General features: G+C 41.5%; 1 protein-coding gene across 1 annotated transcript in view; it reads left to right on the plus strand.

The window, feature by feature from the left end:
* Positions 1-18,857, plus strand: part of LOC145932902 (ankyrin repeat domain-containing protein SOWAHC-like) — a 114,866-nt gene that overhangs the window by 23,200 nt on the left and 72,809 nt on the right. The window lies entirely within an intron of this gene.

Here is an 18,857-nt window from a genome sequence, read left to right on the forward strand (position 1 = left end):
CAGGCTAACAAGGAGGCGTATCCAACGGACACGAATGATCTACCGATCCAAAGTTGGCATTATTTCGCTCTCTCTCTCGCTCTTTTTCCTTCCATGTATACCACCCTACCTCATACCTATATAGGCGAATATATCTACCTGTGCGCGCCTCCTACCTACGCCCCCGAATATTAACACTCTGATTTATGCGCGTAATTATCTCTAGTTATTTTCTTAGTACGGGGCTCTCGGCGTAGCTTGTCTTCGTAGCTGCCGGTGCTGCTGATGCACAACAAATTAACCGTTCCTTCTTCCGCGATCTCTCTCTTTCTCCTCTTTTCCTCGACGCTGTTGGTTCTACCAACGCATATTTATAGGGGCCTCGTTTAATTTTGTAATTGCATTCTTATTATTATTCGACGTATTTCTCCGCGAAAGGATGAGACGGTCGGTCGAAGACGAAGATAGGACGAGATGGTTGACTCGCGGAGATCATTTATTCTCGCGATTGCGACTCACCAAACGACCTGTCTCGCTTATCTTTAGGCCAGTAAAGTGTGTGTGCTTTGAAGCGTATACACGGTTGAAATATATTCTCCGTTCAATGTTTCTCCTTGTTTAATGGTAACTATTAAATTTATCTCGCGTGCGTCAAAGATGCCTTTACGATGATTAAGGATCATTAGACGATACCGAAGCGTTGTGGGATCTCCCATCTCGGATACTTATCAGATCATCGCAAAATTTAAACATTCCCTCTTACATTTAACGACAAATCAAATGAAATCGTTTACAATTCCGATAATTGAATCTCATAGTTTGAATCGCATAGAAACGTCATTGCGATGTGCAACACTGCGGTCTTCTCTCGAGTCACACGCAGGTAATAAAATCGAAGCCGCCCGAGGTACCTATTACGTATATTTTAGCTGTAGAGTAGATTTTATGGAGGGCTGTCGAAGGTGTCGAGAATCAGGGCGCCAGGGCGTCGTCATCTCGACGTGGGATCATCTTGCGTGGCGTTAGTACCCTTTTTATGAGTCTCCGTTCTCCTCCCCGAGAGAACCAGGGTCTAGAGTTTCATTTTTCGCCCCATTGTACAGATCGGCCGATCGGTCGCTTTTTCGTGGTCGCCTGCCGTTTGTTCTCTCGGAGAAAACAAAACGGAAAAAAATCACAAAGCATACGAGCCGCTTGATGACATCATCGATGACTTAACGAAGCTCTTTCGTTTCGAAAATTTCCAAAAATTCGTCGAAATATATTTTTGACGCGTCTCATCTCTCTCTCTCCTCGATTAAAAAATCCCATTTTATTTTATTTACTAATTTTTACATTCACGAAAATAATAATTCGCTGAGATATGTCGCGCCATAATTGGTCACGGATTATTACAAGATTCTCTCATCATCACTAGTCGTTGTCGCAAACTCGTTTCGGGCCAATGAAATTAACCGATAAATGCTCAATGACTTTAATATCGTTCGATTTCGACAAAGAACACACGACGATCGCATGATCGCGCGAGATCATCCCGCGTATTCTAACAAACTAGAAGGATCGAGGGTGGGGGGGGAGAGGGGAGAGGAGGATAATCGAGGCGCAGAGGGGTCTGTATATAAGCCGACACGCGATAAGCGAGTCTAATTTAAATATTTCTCGAATAATCCTGGCGCCTTTTCCCTCCCTCCCCCTGCCCCCCTCGTTCGTCTCGCGCGAATAATGTCTGGTATACATCGTGACAGGAATGTCCCGTACCGCGTGATTAATGTCGTAGTACAGGTGTACCCGATACATTGTAACGCGCGTATGTACCCGTGTCCCGGGGAGCAGCCCCGGCAGCGCACGCACAAGGGGGGCAAAGGGGGGCCCCCTCTCTCTTTCTCGCGCGCGCGCGAGATCCGCGCATAATTTTACCCGCGCCTTGAGCGAGGTTCCGAGAAATTATGCGCGTAATAACGAGGAACGACGAATAACGTCGGCCCCGACGTTATATCTACCCGCGAAATCGTTCGTGACGTGCGCTCGTCGATCGTGCACTCCCAACGCACGTCCAGGGGAGGAAGAAGACGAGGGGGAGGGGGGAGGAGAGAAGGACAGAGGGACATGCAGGGCGTTCACACCGTTCAGGGGAGAGGGGAGATATACTCTTCTTTTGCCCTTTATGTATATCCGTCACTCTCCTCGGCGCGTCAAGTCTCCCCCCCTTTTTTTCTCCCCCCTCTTTCTCCCCCTGTTGTCCTGCTTGTTTGCGCTGCGCGCCGCTAATTAGCTTCAAGACCGATGACTATCTGTCCGGCCGCATGTATCCTTAAAGTGACGGAGCCCCAAACATCCGGTACGCCTTTTCCGTTCGGAATTCGAGTCCTTTCCACGGATTCGTGACAGACAGCGATGACGACGACGATGCGACGACGACACGCTCGCCTGCGCTTCTTCGCGACACTTTGTTGTTGAGAGAAGAAAAAAGTACGCGTCGTTGACGCCATTTATCTTTCGACAAGTTGGTGCCCCGATCCTTGATTATGAAGGATGAATAATTTTTTTTTTCTCGTATATTGTCTCTCTCATTAGGAATCATTTTTATATCTCGAGATTGTAGATATTGAAGAAGAGGGAAAAAAGAGAGATGCTTATCCGACATTGTCGTTTTATTATATACATATGTCCGTACGGGTATCATTTTATGGAAGAGAAGGGTCCGCGCGCGCGCGCGCGAACAGGTGTAATCTAATAAACGTAAACTCTTTAGTTGCATTATTACAGTTACAGAGAATGTCTGTCTGATACACACTGATACACCGGGGCCGGTGTAATGACATAGGTTTAATGCAGCGTGTATGATTAATGGCGTGCTATATATATGAGTAGCATATATACATTTCAAAGGATATATATACGTATAATTAAGCAGCATTTATATACGTGTAAAGCGTCGTTATCGCTTACATACATCGCAGGTGCATCGCGAGAAACGCGCTCCTCCGACTTTGATTCTATTACGAGGCCCATACATCATCGACGGTACCCTAGTAGTGATTAAAAAAGAAAAAATGCAAGATCATCAGCCGTATTCGGGATTCTCCGCTGGTGTCTCCTTGAATCCAAAACCTTGCCTAAAATTAATCTGCGTAAAATGACGCCGATATGACGTCACTTTTGAATCGACCGTGTCTCAAGATGGAAGAAACTCTGTGTACAGTATACATATGCATATACCTGCACAAACACAGACGCACCAGCGTGGTGCAATTAGTAAGCGGAGCTCATTATGGAGATTCTTCGCGTAACTAAATACTTAATACAGGTCTCTCTCTCTCCGTCTCTCTTTCCCTTGCCGCTTTGAATTCGTAAAGAGTCGTGATGTTGCTGGAGGCAGACAACCCGCATATAATGACAGTCGCTAAAAGAGAGAGGATGAGCCCCCGTGCGTTTCTATAAAGGCGCAATAGCAGACACACACGCGTGTACGCGTGCTTCCCTGTATGAGAACCTACTCTAAACGCATCGGATGGATCGCGTGTCGATCTACGCCAAGATATTTGTTACTTTACAGTTGTATCACGTTTTGCGCGTGGAAACAAAAGCATTGTTTGTAGTTCGTACATGCTACGCCCCGTCTGAGCTGGCCGTCATTTACGGCAATCGAGGATGCAGGTCCTGTCGAAATTTCCCGTCGATCTCTTCCTCGACCTATCTATTTTTCAAACTTGTTAGTTGTCGGGCGATGATGGAGCGTGTTGGAAACCTGGAGGACTTTTTTTTTTGCCGTTGCGAATTTTTGCATTTTAAGAATTTATTTGGACAAGTAATTTTAATTATATGACAAGTAATTTAATTATATGACATATAGAATACTCAAAATTATATTTTAATATTTAACAAACAAATCACTTTTCCTCCCCCCCAAATGTCAAAATTTTGACAATTGTTCAAAAACACCCGGAGCTGTCAAAAAATAATTCTAATTTAATTAAAATAAGATAAATTATTGTCCATATAATTATTCCAATTAATAATATGACATATGTAAATCATGAGTGCAGTGACTGCTTGCTGATGCAATATGTTTCCACCACTAAAAAGAATATTTAAAAAGGGATATATATTTAATCTTCATTTTAAAAAATTATAAAGAAATTTTCAATTTTTTATAAAAAAAAGTAAAACTTGAGCGACCAACTTAAAAAACGCAAAAAGCACAACTAGTAAAATATGTTTGAGTCTAATACTCTGAACACATCTGTAGCTTCTTGCAAGTCTGTGGCTTCGCTCGATTCGCCTGTACACCGCGAATTTTCATAAGAATCAAAGTTCCTTAGAATACAAGTCGCAAAATTTTATAACTTGTTTACATCTTCCTACGCGTTTGTTTGTTCTCTTTTTCCTTCTTTCATCTTTTTTTCTTTTTTTGTCACATTTTGTCGACGTGTGCGGAGGAGTTGCGGCGGCACGATCTGATGAATTTCTGAGACGTCGTTCATATTTCAATGTCGGGGTCAGCGGTTTTGTCATTTGTAGCGAGAACACCGTATATACACCTAAGCTAAATCAAGTTTAGACTCTAATTATACAAAGACGCCATTTTGGAGTGTCGTATACCGGGGGTTCCACACATCGTACACTTTCTCTCGAAGAACAACATCATTTCTCAATGATGAAACATGAATCTTGAATCAAACGCATAATATGAAGATATAAATATAAGAAATATGATTGGCTCGAGAAATGGAAAAGCGAATAACGAGATGGTATTCTTGATTTAATTCTGATAAAATAATTTGCTGGAATAGAAATTTAATTTGATATTTTGCTAGTACAATACTTGGAAATTACGAAAGATGAAAAAATTGACTCGAAGACAGTAAGACAAATTTGTTCAAAATATATATTTTAATCATGTATAGAAAATATTTAATAATATTATAATTTTAATATAATTGTAATATATAAATAAATTATATACGTAAATTATAATTATCATTATAATAAAAATTATAAATTATAATTATATTATAATTATAAATATAATATATAATTATAATTATAAATATAATATATAATTATAATTATAATATATATATATATGTATATAAAATATAAAAAGAGGGAAAGCATATGAGCTGCGCGTATCGTGTCACGCTGCACAGATAAGGATCCAGGTTTCGTTTTAATGCGACTACGAATGCTCGTTAACGACCGCCGCTCGTGGGTCTGTCGCCTCGGCTATTATATTCACATGTACGCACACACACATATACACAAACACGCATACACGCGTGTTTGGTCATTCGCACCAAGTCGACAGCTTCGCAAACTGACTCCTCCTACACAGACCGGACACTTCCTTCGGCATCGCTGTTATGAAAGTGAACCCTCGAATTTAAACGGCACCCTCTTAATCTTCTCTCGTTTGTTTCTACTCTTCTACCTGCGCGTTATCTTTCAATCTGGCGTTAACGACGCCATTGGCGCTCCGATTGTTCGATCTACTTGATATTCGACGTATAAACAGGTCTATCTCTTGCTGCAATGTCCCTCCATTCAGGTCTTCCAGATATTTATATTCCACTAGATAATTATTTTATATCAGGGTTTGAAAAAACCCGGCTTTTTTTTTAAAAGCCCAGCCCAGTGGGTTTTTTTTTTAAACCGGGTTTTTTGGGGTTTATTGGGTTTTTTTGGGTTTTATTGAGTTTTTTGGGATTTTGTTGGGTTTTTAAATTTTTTTAAATTTAATTTTTTATAATTCGCTAATGATTAAGAAAATTGGCTATTTAATTGGCACAATTCCTTATTATGAATTAATTTTTATTTAATTTTTTTTATTTATTAATGTAATAGACCTTCTATTATATTAATAAATAAGAAAAATTAAATAAAAATTAATTAATATTAAATACTTCATTTATAATATTATTAAATTTTTAGCATTTTTGGATGGGTTTTATAAATGGGTTTTTAAGTAAGTTTTTTAAAGTGGGTTTAACCCAATAAAACCCACCGGGTTTTATTGGGTTGGGCCCACTTAGTCAAACCCTGTTTTATATCACAATATCTCTCTATAGTAATATAATTGAAGACAAAATATAATATTCTATTGTGACGTAACATACATTTCGCTCTAATAAGAATGATAAAAAGATAAGAAATATTAATTGATCACTGTACATTAATTAACATATACGTTACCCTGAAGAGGCCAGAGACAAATAGTCTGTTCACGTTTTTATCTCTCTTTCTCCCTCTCTCGAAGATACAGAAAAACGCGACCTAAGCGAGGGCTTGGCAAAGATTAGCCGATCGCTATCGGCTCGGTTGTCTTACCTTAACGAGCTGACTATAGTCTCGGTCTTGTCCCGACCCGATTCTCCCGTTTTGCTCCGACCCGACTCGCCCTCTTCCGCTTCTTCGGGCTTCCGAAGGAGAGAGGCCAGATCGCGCAGGTACATACATACGTATACACGGTATTTCGCGTTGTTGGAACCGCTAGAGATATGAATAATGAATCCGCTCTTCTTTTTGCGTTGGCGGATTTGCGTCTCGAGGGTCGAAAACGACGGGCGACGCCGTCGTAAATCTTGCGGTGAAGCTTGTTCGCGTGTTAATTTGTAAGTGACGTCAAATATAGTAATCACCGTAGAAGTCTCACGACTTGGAGGGAGAAAATTATTATATTTAGTGTGCGAACGTGTCATTTTTAATTTATTATGCATTGTATTAAAATGATTAAATATTTTATATACAAAATATTTTATATATTAATAAAATATAAAATATTTAATTAATATATAAAATATTTAATTATTAAATATTATGTATATATAATAATTATTAAAAATAAATTGAATAGTACTAATCGAGAGAATTAATTGGAAATTATCTTTAAAAATGATTAATGCTTCTGATGCGTGGAATGTGATTTAAAATATGATTTCTGGCTCACATCTCTGTAAATTCTATAATAAAACGAAAAGGCGCGTTCTGATATATAAATACAAAAATTCAGGTAGGAAATGGGCTAATAAAGGCCAGGCGCGGAATTTAGGAGCAACAAACTAGTTTTAAAATCAAATTAAATAAAGAAGAATTTTGAAACAAGTTTGTTAGCCTTCATTTCCTACCTGAGAATTTTGTAGACTTGCAAACTGTTGATTTTTTTTCTTCAATTTCTCTTTTCCGAGAGATTGCGTTCTACCTTGACGCGATTTGTAGTTGAAAGCACGATTATTTTTCCAAAACACATAAGTTTAAATACATATTTATATACGGCAGACACGTTCGCTTCCGGTAAATCACGTTATATAAAAATATACGGAATATTTAATGAGAGAGAGAGAGAGAATTTTCAAAACGCGGAGAAAAAATTCCACAGCACGCGCAACAGTTCCTGCGGGAAATTTAGCGCTAATATTTTTTCGCTTTACGGGCACATTAGAGTTAAAAACACTCGAGATATATGGCTCTGTACTGACTTTTGGGAAATTTATTGGTCCTTTCCTGTTCTCGGATTGCGCGGCGAAACGCAGACCTGGCGCCACTTCAGGGGGGGAACAACCCGCACACGGTCGTCGTTAAACGTTCGTTAAGACGAGAGATCGTATCGTCCCTTTCTGGACCTTTCTGGACCCCCGCCCCGTCTCTCCCTCGGGTTTCGATTCCACAAAATTTTCTCGTCGATTTACGCAAAACGTCGACCTTCTCGAAAAATTATAGCTCCCTTATTCGCCGAAAAAATCCTTCTCCTATCCCTTTTCCCTTCCGAGAAAATTCTCAATCTATTTTTTTTTTTTTAATTTTTTATTGTGTATATAATATCGTAATAATAGTACGTATATACAGATATTTGTCCGATAACGTTTAAGAAAAGAGCCCTCGAAATGTGTATCTCGGGGGATAGATAAATAGTGATTAATTAATATAGTTATACGAATTCCACGCTGCTGCTTGTGGTCACGAGGGAGAGAAAAGGGAGAGGAGGTGGTGAGGCCATTGTGTGCGCGATGCGCGAGGTAGTTACTTCCCGTAACGAATTGTTCATTTAATTTTGCTGAACATTTTCGGGGCGCCCGCGGTGGGGCTCGCGCTTGTAACCCCCGGACACAGGCGCCGTTCCAATAAATCGAGAATGAAGCGGGTTGAGAGGGAGGCGAGAGGGAGAGGAGGAAAAAAAATGCATTCGACTTTTCTCTCTCTCTCTCTCTCTCTCTCTCTCTCTCTCTCTCTCTCTCTCTCTCGTGAGGGGGGAAAAAACGTTATTCGGCGTATGAAAAGCGTATATAGGGAGGAAAAGGAGGCGAGCAAGAGATTTTTCGGTCAAGTGGGTTTACAGTTTTATGTGCTTTTCCTAGATGTTTATCTGGCTTTCAAACTTTTTACGACGGTGCATAAAGAGAGAGAAAGAGAGAAGCGCGATATAAATCAGAGGGAAAGGATGATATAGGAGAGGAAACGACGAAGGAGAGACGGACGCAAACGTTTATTACGTTCGGTTCTATGGAAGATAATGCGCAGCAGTGTTTTTGTAGCTTTTCATATGCATTTATAGCGCACTGGGGGGGGGGGATAAGGATATACTTTTAATTGTATCCGGAAATGCTTCCGGGGCGTGTGCTAAAATATTTGTAATGGAACTTTCGCGTTGAAAATTAATCGAAGGCCTTTCGTTCTTCAGCGAGGGGGGCAACGGCCCCCCTTCCCCCTCCCCCCGGCTTTTAAATCTGAATCGATCAGTCTGCGCGCGAATATTTTTCATCGGAAATATTTTAACGAGAGCGATGTCGGGCCTGGAATTATATCTGTTTACCGGGATATGGCCTCTCTGTCTCTCTATTGGATTTTCGCGGTGGAGATCGAGTTACGAAAAATATCAATTAAACATAAAAGCGCCGGGTCGTGTCATCCGATAATGGTGGAGATCGGTCGCCCCGAGGGCGCGGAGTAATTGGGACGAAGGAGAGGAGGGGGCGGGAGGATGCGAAGGGAGAGATAGAGAAAGGGATTTTCGGAGAAAACAATACTGGTAAATAATACATAAAGCAAATTGTAGGCGCGACTTATCTACAATATACCGTAAAATCCGGATAATTGGCGCGCGTGTACGAGCCCCCTATCCAATTTTGAATCGATCTCGCGATATTTAACCCCCCTCCCTTTCCCCTGGCTCCCCGCAATTTATCAGAGTTATATACGTACGTATATTGATGATACGTTCAAACATACCGAGAAGGAGCAGAATGCATATTTCGCGAATGTAAAAATAATCGGCCAGTTGAAAGTCGAGTTCCTGCAATTTTCTCGGGACAGTTTGATGGAAAACGCAATATGCATATATATATATATATATATATATATATATATATATATATATATATATATATATATCGAGCGAGGTGTAAATCCGCGAATAGCGACACGAGCCATGATCTCTCGTTGATAAGCAGCGAGGAGATGTTCTCTCTCGCGAGCACAAAATATATATAACTTTCCTTCCGTAAACTCCTCAATCACTTTGACGCTTGCGAACCCTCTCGTTCATTTGTTCGGCTCGTTGATTCGTTCGCCCTCGGGGAGGTTTCACGGATTCAAAGACGCGCGCGGTCTCTTGGGGTGGAGGAGAGGGAACAAGACGGTCGGAGGAGGAGCGCAGCTGGAACCGAACGCTTCTCCGGGGCCCGTGATTCCAGCAGGTTCATTAGCGCTCCTGTCCTTTGATTAATGGCCGCCCGAGGATATCATTCGCCACCGGTCTTCTTACAGATCATTTCGCCGTCACCTATCTAGATGGTCGTTAAGATGATCCTCCTACGAAAGGAGTACTATCTATCTACCGAAGAACCCGGAGAGAGAGAGAGAGAGAGAGAGAGAGAGAGAGAGAGAGAGAGAGAGAGAGAGAGAGACACAAGCCACGTATGAAATCGCGACGTTTCTCATTACGGGTTCGCGCGCGCTTAGCAATCAGCTGACGCGCGCGTTGACGTCATCGCCGCTTGTCATCGCGTTACTTCTCCGACTCGCGATTTTAATATCGGTCCGCCTCGAGCGGTCGCTATTAATTTCGCGGCAGTGTCCCGCGTAATTGGCGTAATTCAACACTCCGTATATCGTATATCGATATTATTTTGACGCCGCCATTTTTACTCTCGCCAATTAAAAATCCGCTGGAATTTATGAAGGAAAAAAGCGAGGAGTGTCTCACTATCGCAAGTACATTTTTTTCTGGAATTTCGCATTACTTCGCATTGATTTACAAGCATAAAACAATAATGACCCAGACAAGACGTCTTAAAAAGTAAAAATGATGTTGTTATGACGTTTTTTAAATATATATTTTACTAAATATTATTTAAATTTATAAAATCATTAATTAATTTATGAAATCATTAATAGTTGATATTTAATTTGTTCAGATCTAATCTAATTTTATTTGTATTTTGTGTGTTCCAGAGTTAAAAAATTTTTTATTGAAAATGGTTTAAGTTGATTTTTAAAATTTCTGAATTTTTTAATCGTTTAAAACAAGTCATTTTTTTAAAACTTATAATTAGGAATACATAATTTTTTGTTATATCTGTATTATAATATAATATTTTAATTTAGGTGTTCTAACTAAATATTTGCATTATTAATTTTTTAAAAAATATTAATTTTAAATTTTTTGCTTAATACATTGGTACTATATGATATACAATATTTCACAAATTAATTTTTCTTAACATTTCTTTTTATAATCATTCTAATAACATTTTTCTTACTAAATTAAATAGTACTAATATTTAAATATTGTATTTTACTTTTAAAAAAGAATTAACATAATTACACACATTCTCATACTTAGAATTCTCAATAATTCGCAATACATTCGCAATACAAATTCTTGATGAGTGAGACACCTTTCGGAAAAACAAAATTGCGCGTGCAAAAGACTAATAAACAGACAAATTTGAATACCTATGACAACGTAAATTACTTAACTTAAAATTAAATAAAGGATGTAAATAAAAAGAATATACATTTATATTAAATAATGGTATAAGTAAAAAGAAATATAATACGATCATTGAACTTTTCCCGTTGAATACTAAACGTTTATTTCTTTCTATCTTGTCGTGGAGATGTAATCGCAAAGTTTTCTTTGCCGGCAAGTGACAACTTTGTAGCGGGAAATGTTCCTTTCGAGCCGACACCGGCTGCGACGCACATTTCTTTAGAAAGTTATCGATTATTCTTCGCGGTTCGCGGAATTATTCATGAGATCTCCGAGAGGTTTCCGTCTGCACCTTCCGGTAGAAAGAGCAGGTTTGATATGAAACGCGGTAGAATATAATCGCATCGCGACACGTCACGCGGAAATAGTCCTTTTTTTTTCTTCTTGTCTTCGCGAATCTTTCCGCCGCCTATTCGGACGACGAACGAGGTTAATTCATTCATCCGGCGAGACAATGGCGGATCGGTTACACCGTCGTGACTCGGCCTGTTTATTAATGATATCCCCCGTCGGGAGGATGTTATTTCACTAATGGCTCTCTTGGATTCCAGTTTCTCTCAGGATCGGCTCTCTCTCTCTCTCTTTCTCCGGATTCTCCGTTCGTTTTACGTTTTAAATACAATCGAGGACGTAGCCGGAAGACGTCGCGATGTCGTACGATCTTAAAGCGCCGATTGGATTCTCCGATATTAATTTTACAAGTCGCTGCACTAGAGATAGAGAAAGAGGCGACAATAGAGGCGACGCCGAGTCGGTCCATTGATTGCGATTCTCGAAAGGGAGAAAGAGACTCTGACCGCGAGATTCTCGGACAAAGCCGCGACGACGGAACAGAGGGATGCGAGAAGGATGGAGAAGGATGGAGAGAAAAAAGAATGGCGCCCACGCGTTATGCTAACACTCGCGTCGCCGACACAGGCTGGGTGGTCTCGTGCCGCTCTCCACCTACTCACCCTTCTTCAGCCCCCCTCGCGACCCCCTCACGACCCCCCTCTCGTTGTCTGGCCGAGCATACAAATACGGCTAATTTCATCGATCGGGGAGATCCGAATGATTCTAACGACCAATAATCGACCGACGTCTCAAAGGGGCCGTCCGAATATCGCGTGATTTTTTTCTTTTTTTTTTTAAACACTCTTTAAACTTTGTAATCCGCCTACCCCCTTCCCTCCTTCCTGGGGAGGAGTTTTTTCGGCCGTCCCGGAGACTCGGATGTAAGCGCATTATGCGGACATTTGTTTGCTAATCTTTGCGACTGCTGCTTTAATCCCATTCGCTTTTGTTGCCGACGCAAAAAAAAAAAAAAAAAGAAAGGTAGAATCTCAGTGAAGACGAAAGATTATCGTCCTCGGATATTATTATCAAACCGAGATATATAGATACAGTAATTTATAGAATAACGTTTGCCGATATAACATTCTCTCATAAAACGTACAATTATCAACTCAACCCAGAGGCTATAATTTTATCCGCGAGGATCGAGTAATTTCTCGACTGCGATCTAACAGTATCGGGGAGCCATCCCGTCTGTTCGAGGCCGGAAGGTGCCTTCGGCTTAAAACGTTGAAGGGATCGCGATGAAGAGAGGAAACGAGAGAGGCGGAGGTGCGAATGAGCCTTGCTTGTATCGACGCCTCCACTCGCGGCGCTCCCGTTGTGTCAACACCTCGAACGAACATTTTCACCACCGTTTTCTGACCATCGGAGTCGCGCGTTTCCCCTCCGGCTCCTGAATTCATTTGGATGATAAATATCTTGGGCGCACCTCGCATAATTCCCCTTGCGGGGTGGCGCCTATTCACACTCTCGATGAGCCCCGACGAATGATTGAGGCAAGGATAGAAGAGACTAGAAAGAGAGAAAGAGAGGGATTCGTCATTCTAAATTTGACTTTACAATCTTGGAATTTTTTTCAATCGAAATTTCTCTCAGTTCAATTATCTTGCTGCTAAAATTAACCTATCTGTCAATGAACGGGTATCCAAAGCAATTTTAAATTAAAAATGTGTCGGAACTTTTCTCCACTTTAAACAAAATACAAAGATCTTTGTATTCCGAAAATATAATGCGAAAGAATGTTTAATTTAATAGCAGCTGCTTTAAAAAAATTGTTACAATGCAATGTGTCAAAAACAAATAGTACCTGGCTACCCATACATTGATGGAAGGGTGAAATATTGTGCATTGACACAAACGTTTGAATTAGCGCAAGAGAAGCATCCTTTTTTTTCATTATAGTTGTTAATATCTTTAACTGTAATAGAGAATTCCTCGTTAAAGTATAGCTTAAAAATAGTCACCATAGCTAAAATTTAGACATGATAACTAAATTTCAGGTGTAATATAGGGATGCCTAAAATTCAGCTATACTAGCTAACATTTTTGTTCCGTGTGAGATTATATATTTTTTATTATAAAATTTCTATACAACTACAATACACAGAAGTAATCGACGACGCAGGATACGTTCATAGTATCGCGAGATTCGATCGCGCTTGTCCGTTCGTACAACTTTCAAGCTATCATGCTTTCGGTTCCCCAAAGAATCTTCCGAGTCTCGAATGTCTCGCGGAGGCACTAAGTGGAAATTGTTGTCAAAAACGGCGGGTCCGGGGACCCGGTTGGACGGTTCCGCCGGCTGGTGGGTCATATATTTTGAAACCTGCTGTGCAGCGAGGAACCCGCACGTGGGCGCGAGAAGGGAATGGAAAGACACGCTCTCGCACCACCAATTTACCTGTAGCCGCCGTTCGTTGTTGTTTAGTCGTGAGGAAGAACACGCAACGTAATTTACATGCGCGCCCCAAACGTTGATCCACAGTCCTCGGACTCGCGTTGGAACATAATGATAAAAATAGGGCAGTATAGTTAATTTTTTCCAAGTCACACTCTCTCTATTCATTCAGGAAGCTGTCGCAAAACTGTCATTGACAGTTTCCTCGACGAACACCAGGCGCTCGCGCGTCTCTAAACACCAAGTCGGATGAGAGCGATCACTTTCAAGCGCGACGGCAATAAAGCCATATTGTTTTTGCGACGCGCGTTTTCACGTCGCTTTAACGCCCGGCAATATAACTTTAACAACTCTGCTCCGAGCCGAGCGGAAAGAGGAAGCTGAGAGGGACGCGGATAAGCGAACGAGATCCAGAGAGAGTGACTTTGTGCGGCGCCAGAACCTTCGGCCCGTTGGTCGAGGCACCAACGAAAGGAACCAACATCGTCGGACGTTATGCATCGTCGGACGGGTCCGTGGGTCCGGATGCTGAGCGGGACGACCGGGTATACCTCCTCTCGTATACATCGTGAGGCGACCCAACCCACCCGTTAGACCCTCGTAAAATTTTTTCTCCATCTTTTTGGCCTCTCTTTCTCTCTCTCTCTTTGCGTCCGCAAACGGTCCGTTCTACAGCTTCGACGTCCGAGGATTTAATTTGGGCGACCACGGCGTTCTGGTTTCATTCCTTCTCCTCTCCTCGATCCTTATCCGATGGTTTATCATATCCACCATGAAGCTCGCCATGAAGGATGTACCATCGTTCGCGCGGGCGCGAGAGACGGGTCCTCGTTTTATCGAGAGATATCGCTTACTCGTTCCGTAATCGTCTCTCCTCGCTCGAGAGGATTAATGCGATATAATTAATAAATATCGACCGTGACACCTGATTATTCGGCGAGCGTTAAGTTAACGACCCTCGCGAACGAGAGGAGATATAATGGAGGGCAGGTGTGATCCCGGGGATCCAGCCGGAGATTACCGGGTCTCTCTTAAAGTATATTTTACGATTACGTTTTTTTTTTTCTTTTTTGTATATTATCGACTCGGGATGGCGGTAAAGCACGGATCCGTCGCAAGTCGCAGGAATGTAGCCTTATCTCAACTGTATGTACGGTGTTAATTAAAAAAAAAAAGAGGGAACCACCTTCTCTCGTACTTATCGTGTCATTTAAGGCGTTTATCTCGTCAACGACTGTCCCCTGGATGTAAACATTATTGACGCGATAATGAGTCCCCGGGGGCCTCCGAGAGAATCGAGCTTTTTGACACTTTTCTACAAATAGGGAAGAGATTCGGCGGCCCTTCTTTGCTCTCACGAGCTTACACATCGCACGTGGCGCCGAAAGCATGTGACGGTGTAAAATTTTTTTGCTCGTAAACTCTCTCTCCGCGAGAGAAAACCATCTTGTCTTTTTTTTTTTTTTTTTTTTATTATACGCTATATCTGTTTTACGCTGTCAAATGTGTGTTGCGCGACACTTCTTCCCGAAACCGAGCGATCCCAGCGAAAAAAAGAGCGTGTCTCTGCCAAGCCTGGTCGTTTAAATGACGCGTGAGATACTTTTACCATCTTTTAGCTCTCACAAACGCGAGCAACGGAAAAAAAAGATAAATCTTTCAAGGCGGAGAGTCAAGAATTACACCCTTACCTGATATGAAAGAGTTTGTTATTCTCTTAAGATGAATAATCGAGGGTGCACTGAATATTTCGTAAAAACAACGTGGCAACTTTTGTTTCCGAGAGGAAGAGGCCAGATAAGAACCTCACCCTTGAAACTATGAGAGTTTCTCTCTCCTCCTCGCCTATTCTCTCTCTCGTTCGTCGTGTATATGCTAATGCGAGACGAATGTCTCCTCCCTTTACCTTTCGCATTCTCTCGCCTTCGAAAGACAGAGAGAGAGAGAGAGAGAAATGGTATCTTGTGTCTTCGTACGCTATGTCGACGACTTAGGAAGATGCCCGTGGGCGTGTTTGTTCGGCTAAAATCTCCGCAGTGGGATGGCTGTGTGCAGTTGCACCCGGTGCATGCTTCGCCTGCCTGTTCCCCAGCGACCCCCCATCCCCCTCCTTCATGCAGCCCTCGCCGTCGCAATCGATTGCCCATCGACACCGCGATAGATTAGCTAGAATTATCGCCGTGCGAATCGAGCGATCGTATGGTCCGACATCGAAATCGGACGGTAAGTAAAGGGGAGTTTATATCCGTTGATACGCGCGGCATATTAGATATACCGGATGAAGAATGTGTTTTGCATCCACTGCAAATTTATTATACGTAAATATGTATTATAGAGCTGCGCGTTAATAAATACGTATGACGAGACATATTTACGTTCTGGAGAAACTTAATGAGAGATTATTAGGATGTGATTAATAATTCTGAAGAAGTTAAATTATCTATCACGACAATTCCATCATTGATGTCGATTCACTTTTTAATCCTTAGTTGTATTGGATATAAATGACCCCAATTAATTATTTCGATCAAAAAATCATTTAGGTTTTTGAGTATAGTATCATCCTTTATTCATCTCGCTATATTTTTGAAATAATGCATAAAAATATTTCAAGAACAACATAATTAAAAATTTAATGCGAGCTTATAATAACGTAATGTTTTTAACATTTATACGAAGAATAATTTATGGTAAAATAATTAACAAACATTTATTGGTCACAATTATAACATTTATTGTACAATAATACTGTGAATAGCACATACATTTGCTTCTTGATCTTCTGATTCGATGATCCTGGTTTCACATATCCAGCAGTAACATTTCTCAAGTTTCTTTTTAGCGGTCTAGGATTGTGAATTGTTTTTCTGCTAATTTTAGAGTTACCTTCTTGAGAAATTTTTTTCATATTTTATCTTTCTGTTGTTTTATATATAATTATAAATTGGAAAGGCGTTTATGTCTGCAATGTCTGCAAAATAATTTCAATAAGGCAAAATATATGACCATAGGTCAAAAATAAATATTTGAGAAGAAAAACATTTGCATTTAATAAACTTATCTGTGACGGAAACAATTACTTAATTAGTCGCGCAGGGTGCAAATGCCTTATATTTTTTTTTGCAGAAAAACTGAATAATGAGAACAAAAGCACACAAAACTATTGCTCGCAACACAACAGAATATTACCTAAATATGCATTTACATATGGATGCATGCTAAAAATACATAAAATTTAAAGTGCGCGGGACCATCTGCACCCCGCGCAATTAACTAAGGGTTAATGTGACGTTTTAAGAAACTGTAGTAATCTTATAGTCTAAGTTTAATCTGGACGTCGCCGTAAAACGAGGGGGTTTGCGTTGCGAGAGGAATATTACGCAAGAGGGCAGTAGCCAAGAAGCCGTGGGAGAAGTGCGGAGGTAAACGTCTGAGGTTTCCCCGAGGGGACAACAAACGCTAGGGAGGTACAACGAGAGAGAGAGAGAGGGGGGGGAGAGGGAGACGCGGTGATTCCTCTATCTACGCCGAGAATTCGTAACACGTGTAGCCCGGTGGTTTATGGTGATTAGTAGTTTACTGGAGACATTTCCGTTGCCTCTCCGAATCGTCCCCGGGTTTCCTTGGACCCGTTCCTTACATTAGTTACTCTGATTCCGTCTACAGGGGGCGCGGTAACGCCCCCCCGCCCCCTCTTCCTCGGAATGTCGCCCGAGATGAAGCCACGAGTCTGCCTCGTAATTTACACACCTAGTGAAACTACGCAGTAGTTTCTACAAACGACCGCGGAAGCGAAGTTTACACTCGTGTCGATTTTTTTCAGTCGCAGATGATAAGCCAGCGCGTTCTCTAAGCATCCACGTTTATAAATTATAGTCCTACACTCGACGCGTGAGATAGGAAAATGAATGGGGCAATTCCGGCATTTTTTGCCATCGAAAGATAGAATGCCGTTTATTTTAATCTGGAGCTGATTGTGTTTCGAAATGCATTTACCACAGTCCGAGCATATATAAAACACTAAAAAAAAATTGTATTAGCTACCATAGCTAAATTTTAGGTGTCCCTATCTTACATCTGAAATTTAATTACCACGTCTAAATAGCCATATATGATAATTAATATTTTTAACTGAAAATTCCTTACTAAACTGAAATTTAGGCATGGTAACTAAATTTCAGGTGCAATATAGGGATACCTAGAATTTAGCTGTGGTAACTATATAATATTTTTTTCCTCCGTGAATGACTGACGACTTCTCTGAGGAGAATACAGATTTCGAGAAACTGTCGAGCGACCAAACTTCCAGTTTCAGGAAGCGAGAATGGCGTGGGCGTGCGTCTCCTAATTATTAGCATAACATACAACGTCGTCTCGGGTGACAGTTATATCCGGGCTGAAATCTGGGGACTGTTAACGTTTATACTCGACACCGCCCCGAAATTTCAGTAGATTAGCGCCGGAGCTCTATCTTGAGCGCTTCATCAGCTTAAGGACTACTCGCGTACACGAGTTTGTTTCCGCGTGTATATATGTATGTGTATACCGGGACGCACTATATTCTCATTAGAATGCGAAGGGTGCTCGTGTTTCTACAAGTGGCCCGAAACGACATACAGCTAAAATGAGAATCTCTCTCTCCCTCTCTCTCGGACCTTCGGACCAAGTTCGGAAGATGCAGATCCGTGATGATCGGCGAAGAGAGAAACTCGATCGAGAGCTCGGTGTCTGGTGAATCTCAAATAGTCATGTGAAAAAAACACGTGCTGCACGCATGTTTCCGCAAAGCCGCGCCTGTGTTTACGCGCCGGTTCACGAAGCCACTAAAGGAGGATGCGTGACGCGCAACGTAAAAGAGGTCACGAGACATAGGACACTCGTTCTTGGTCCCAAACATGGACCGATCCTTCGCGATCATCGAGTCGATCGGCTGCGACTCAGAGTATTACGTTACGAATCGCCTCGTCTCGTAAGAGATACGTGAGAACACGAGCGAGAAACTCGCGAGAGATGCCCGCTCCTCCTGTCCTGTCATTTATCTACGACTCCTCGTGATTGATCGGCCTCGACGACTAGCTGGCGTCAGCTCCCTCCAACTCCTGTAGCAGGAAATTTGGTACTTCCGCGACACCCCGCATACCACGAAAAGAACGAGTT

This window comes from Prenolepis imparis, unplaced genomic scaffold, assembly GCF_030444845.1.
Source record: "Prenolepis imparis isolate NDT839.2.m4 unplaced genomic scaffold, iyPreImpa1.0 SCAF_2, whole genome shotgun sequence".
NCBI lineage: Eukaryota > Metazoa > Arthropoda > Insecta > Hymenoptera > Formicidae > Prenolepis > Prenolepis imparis.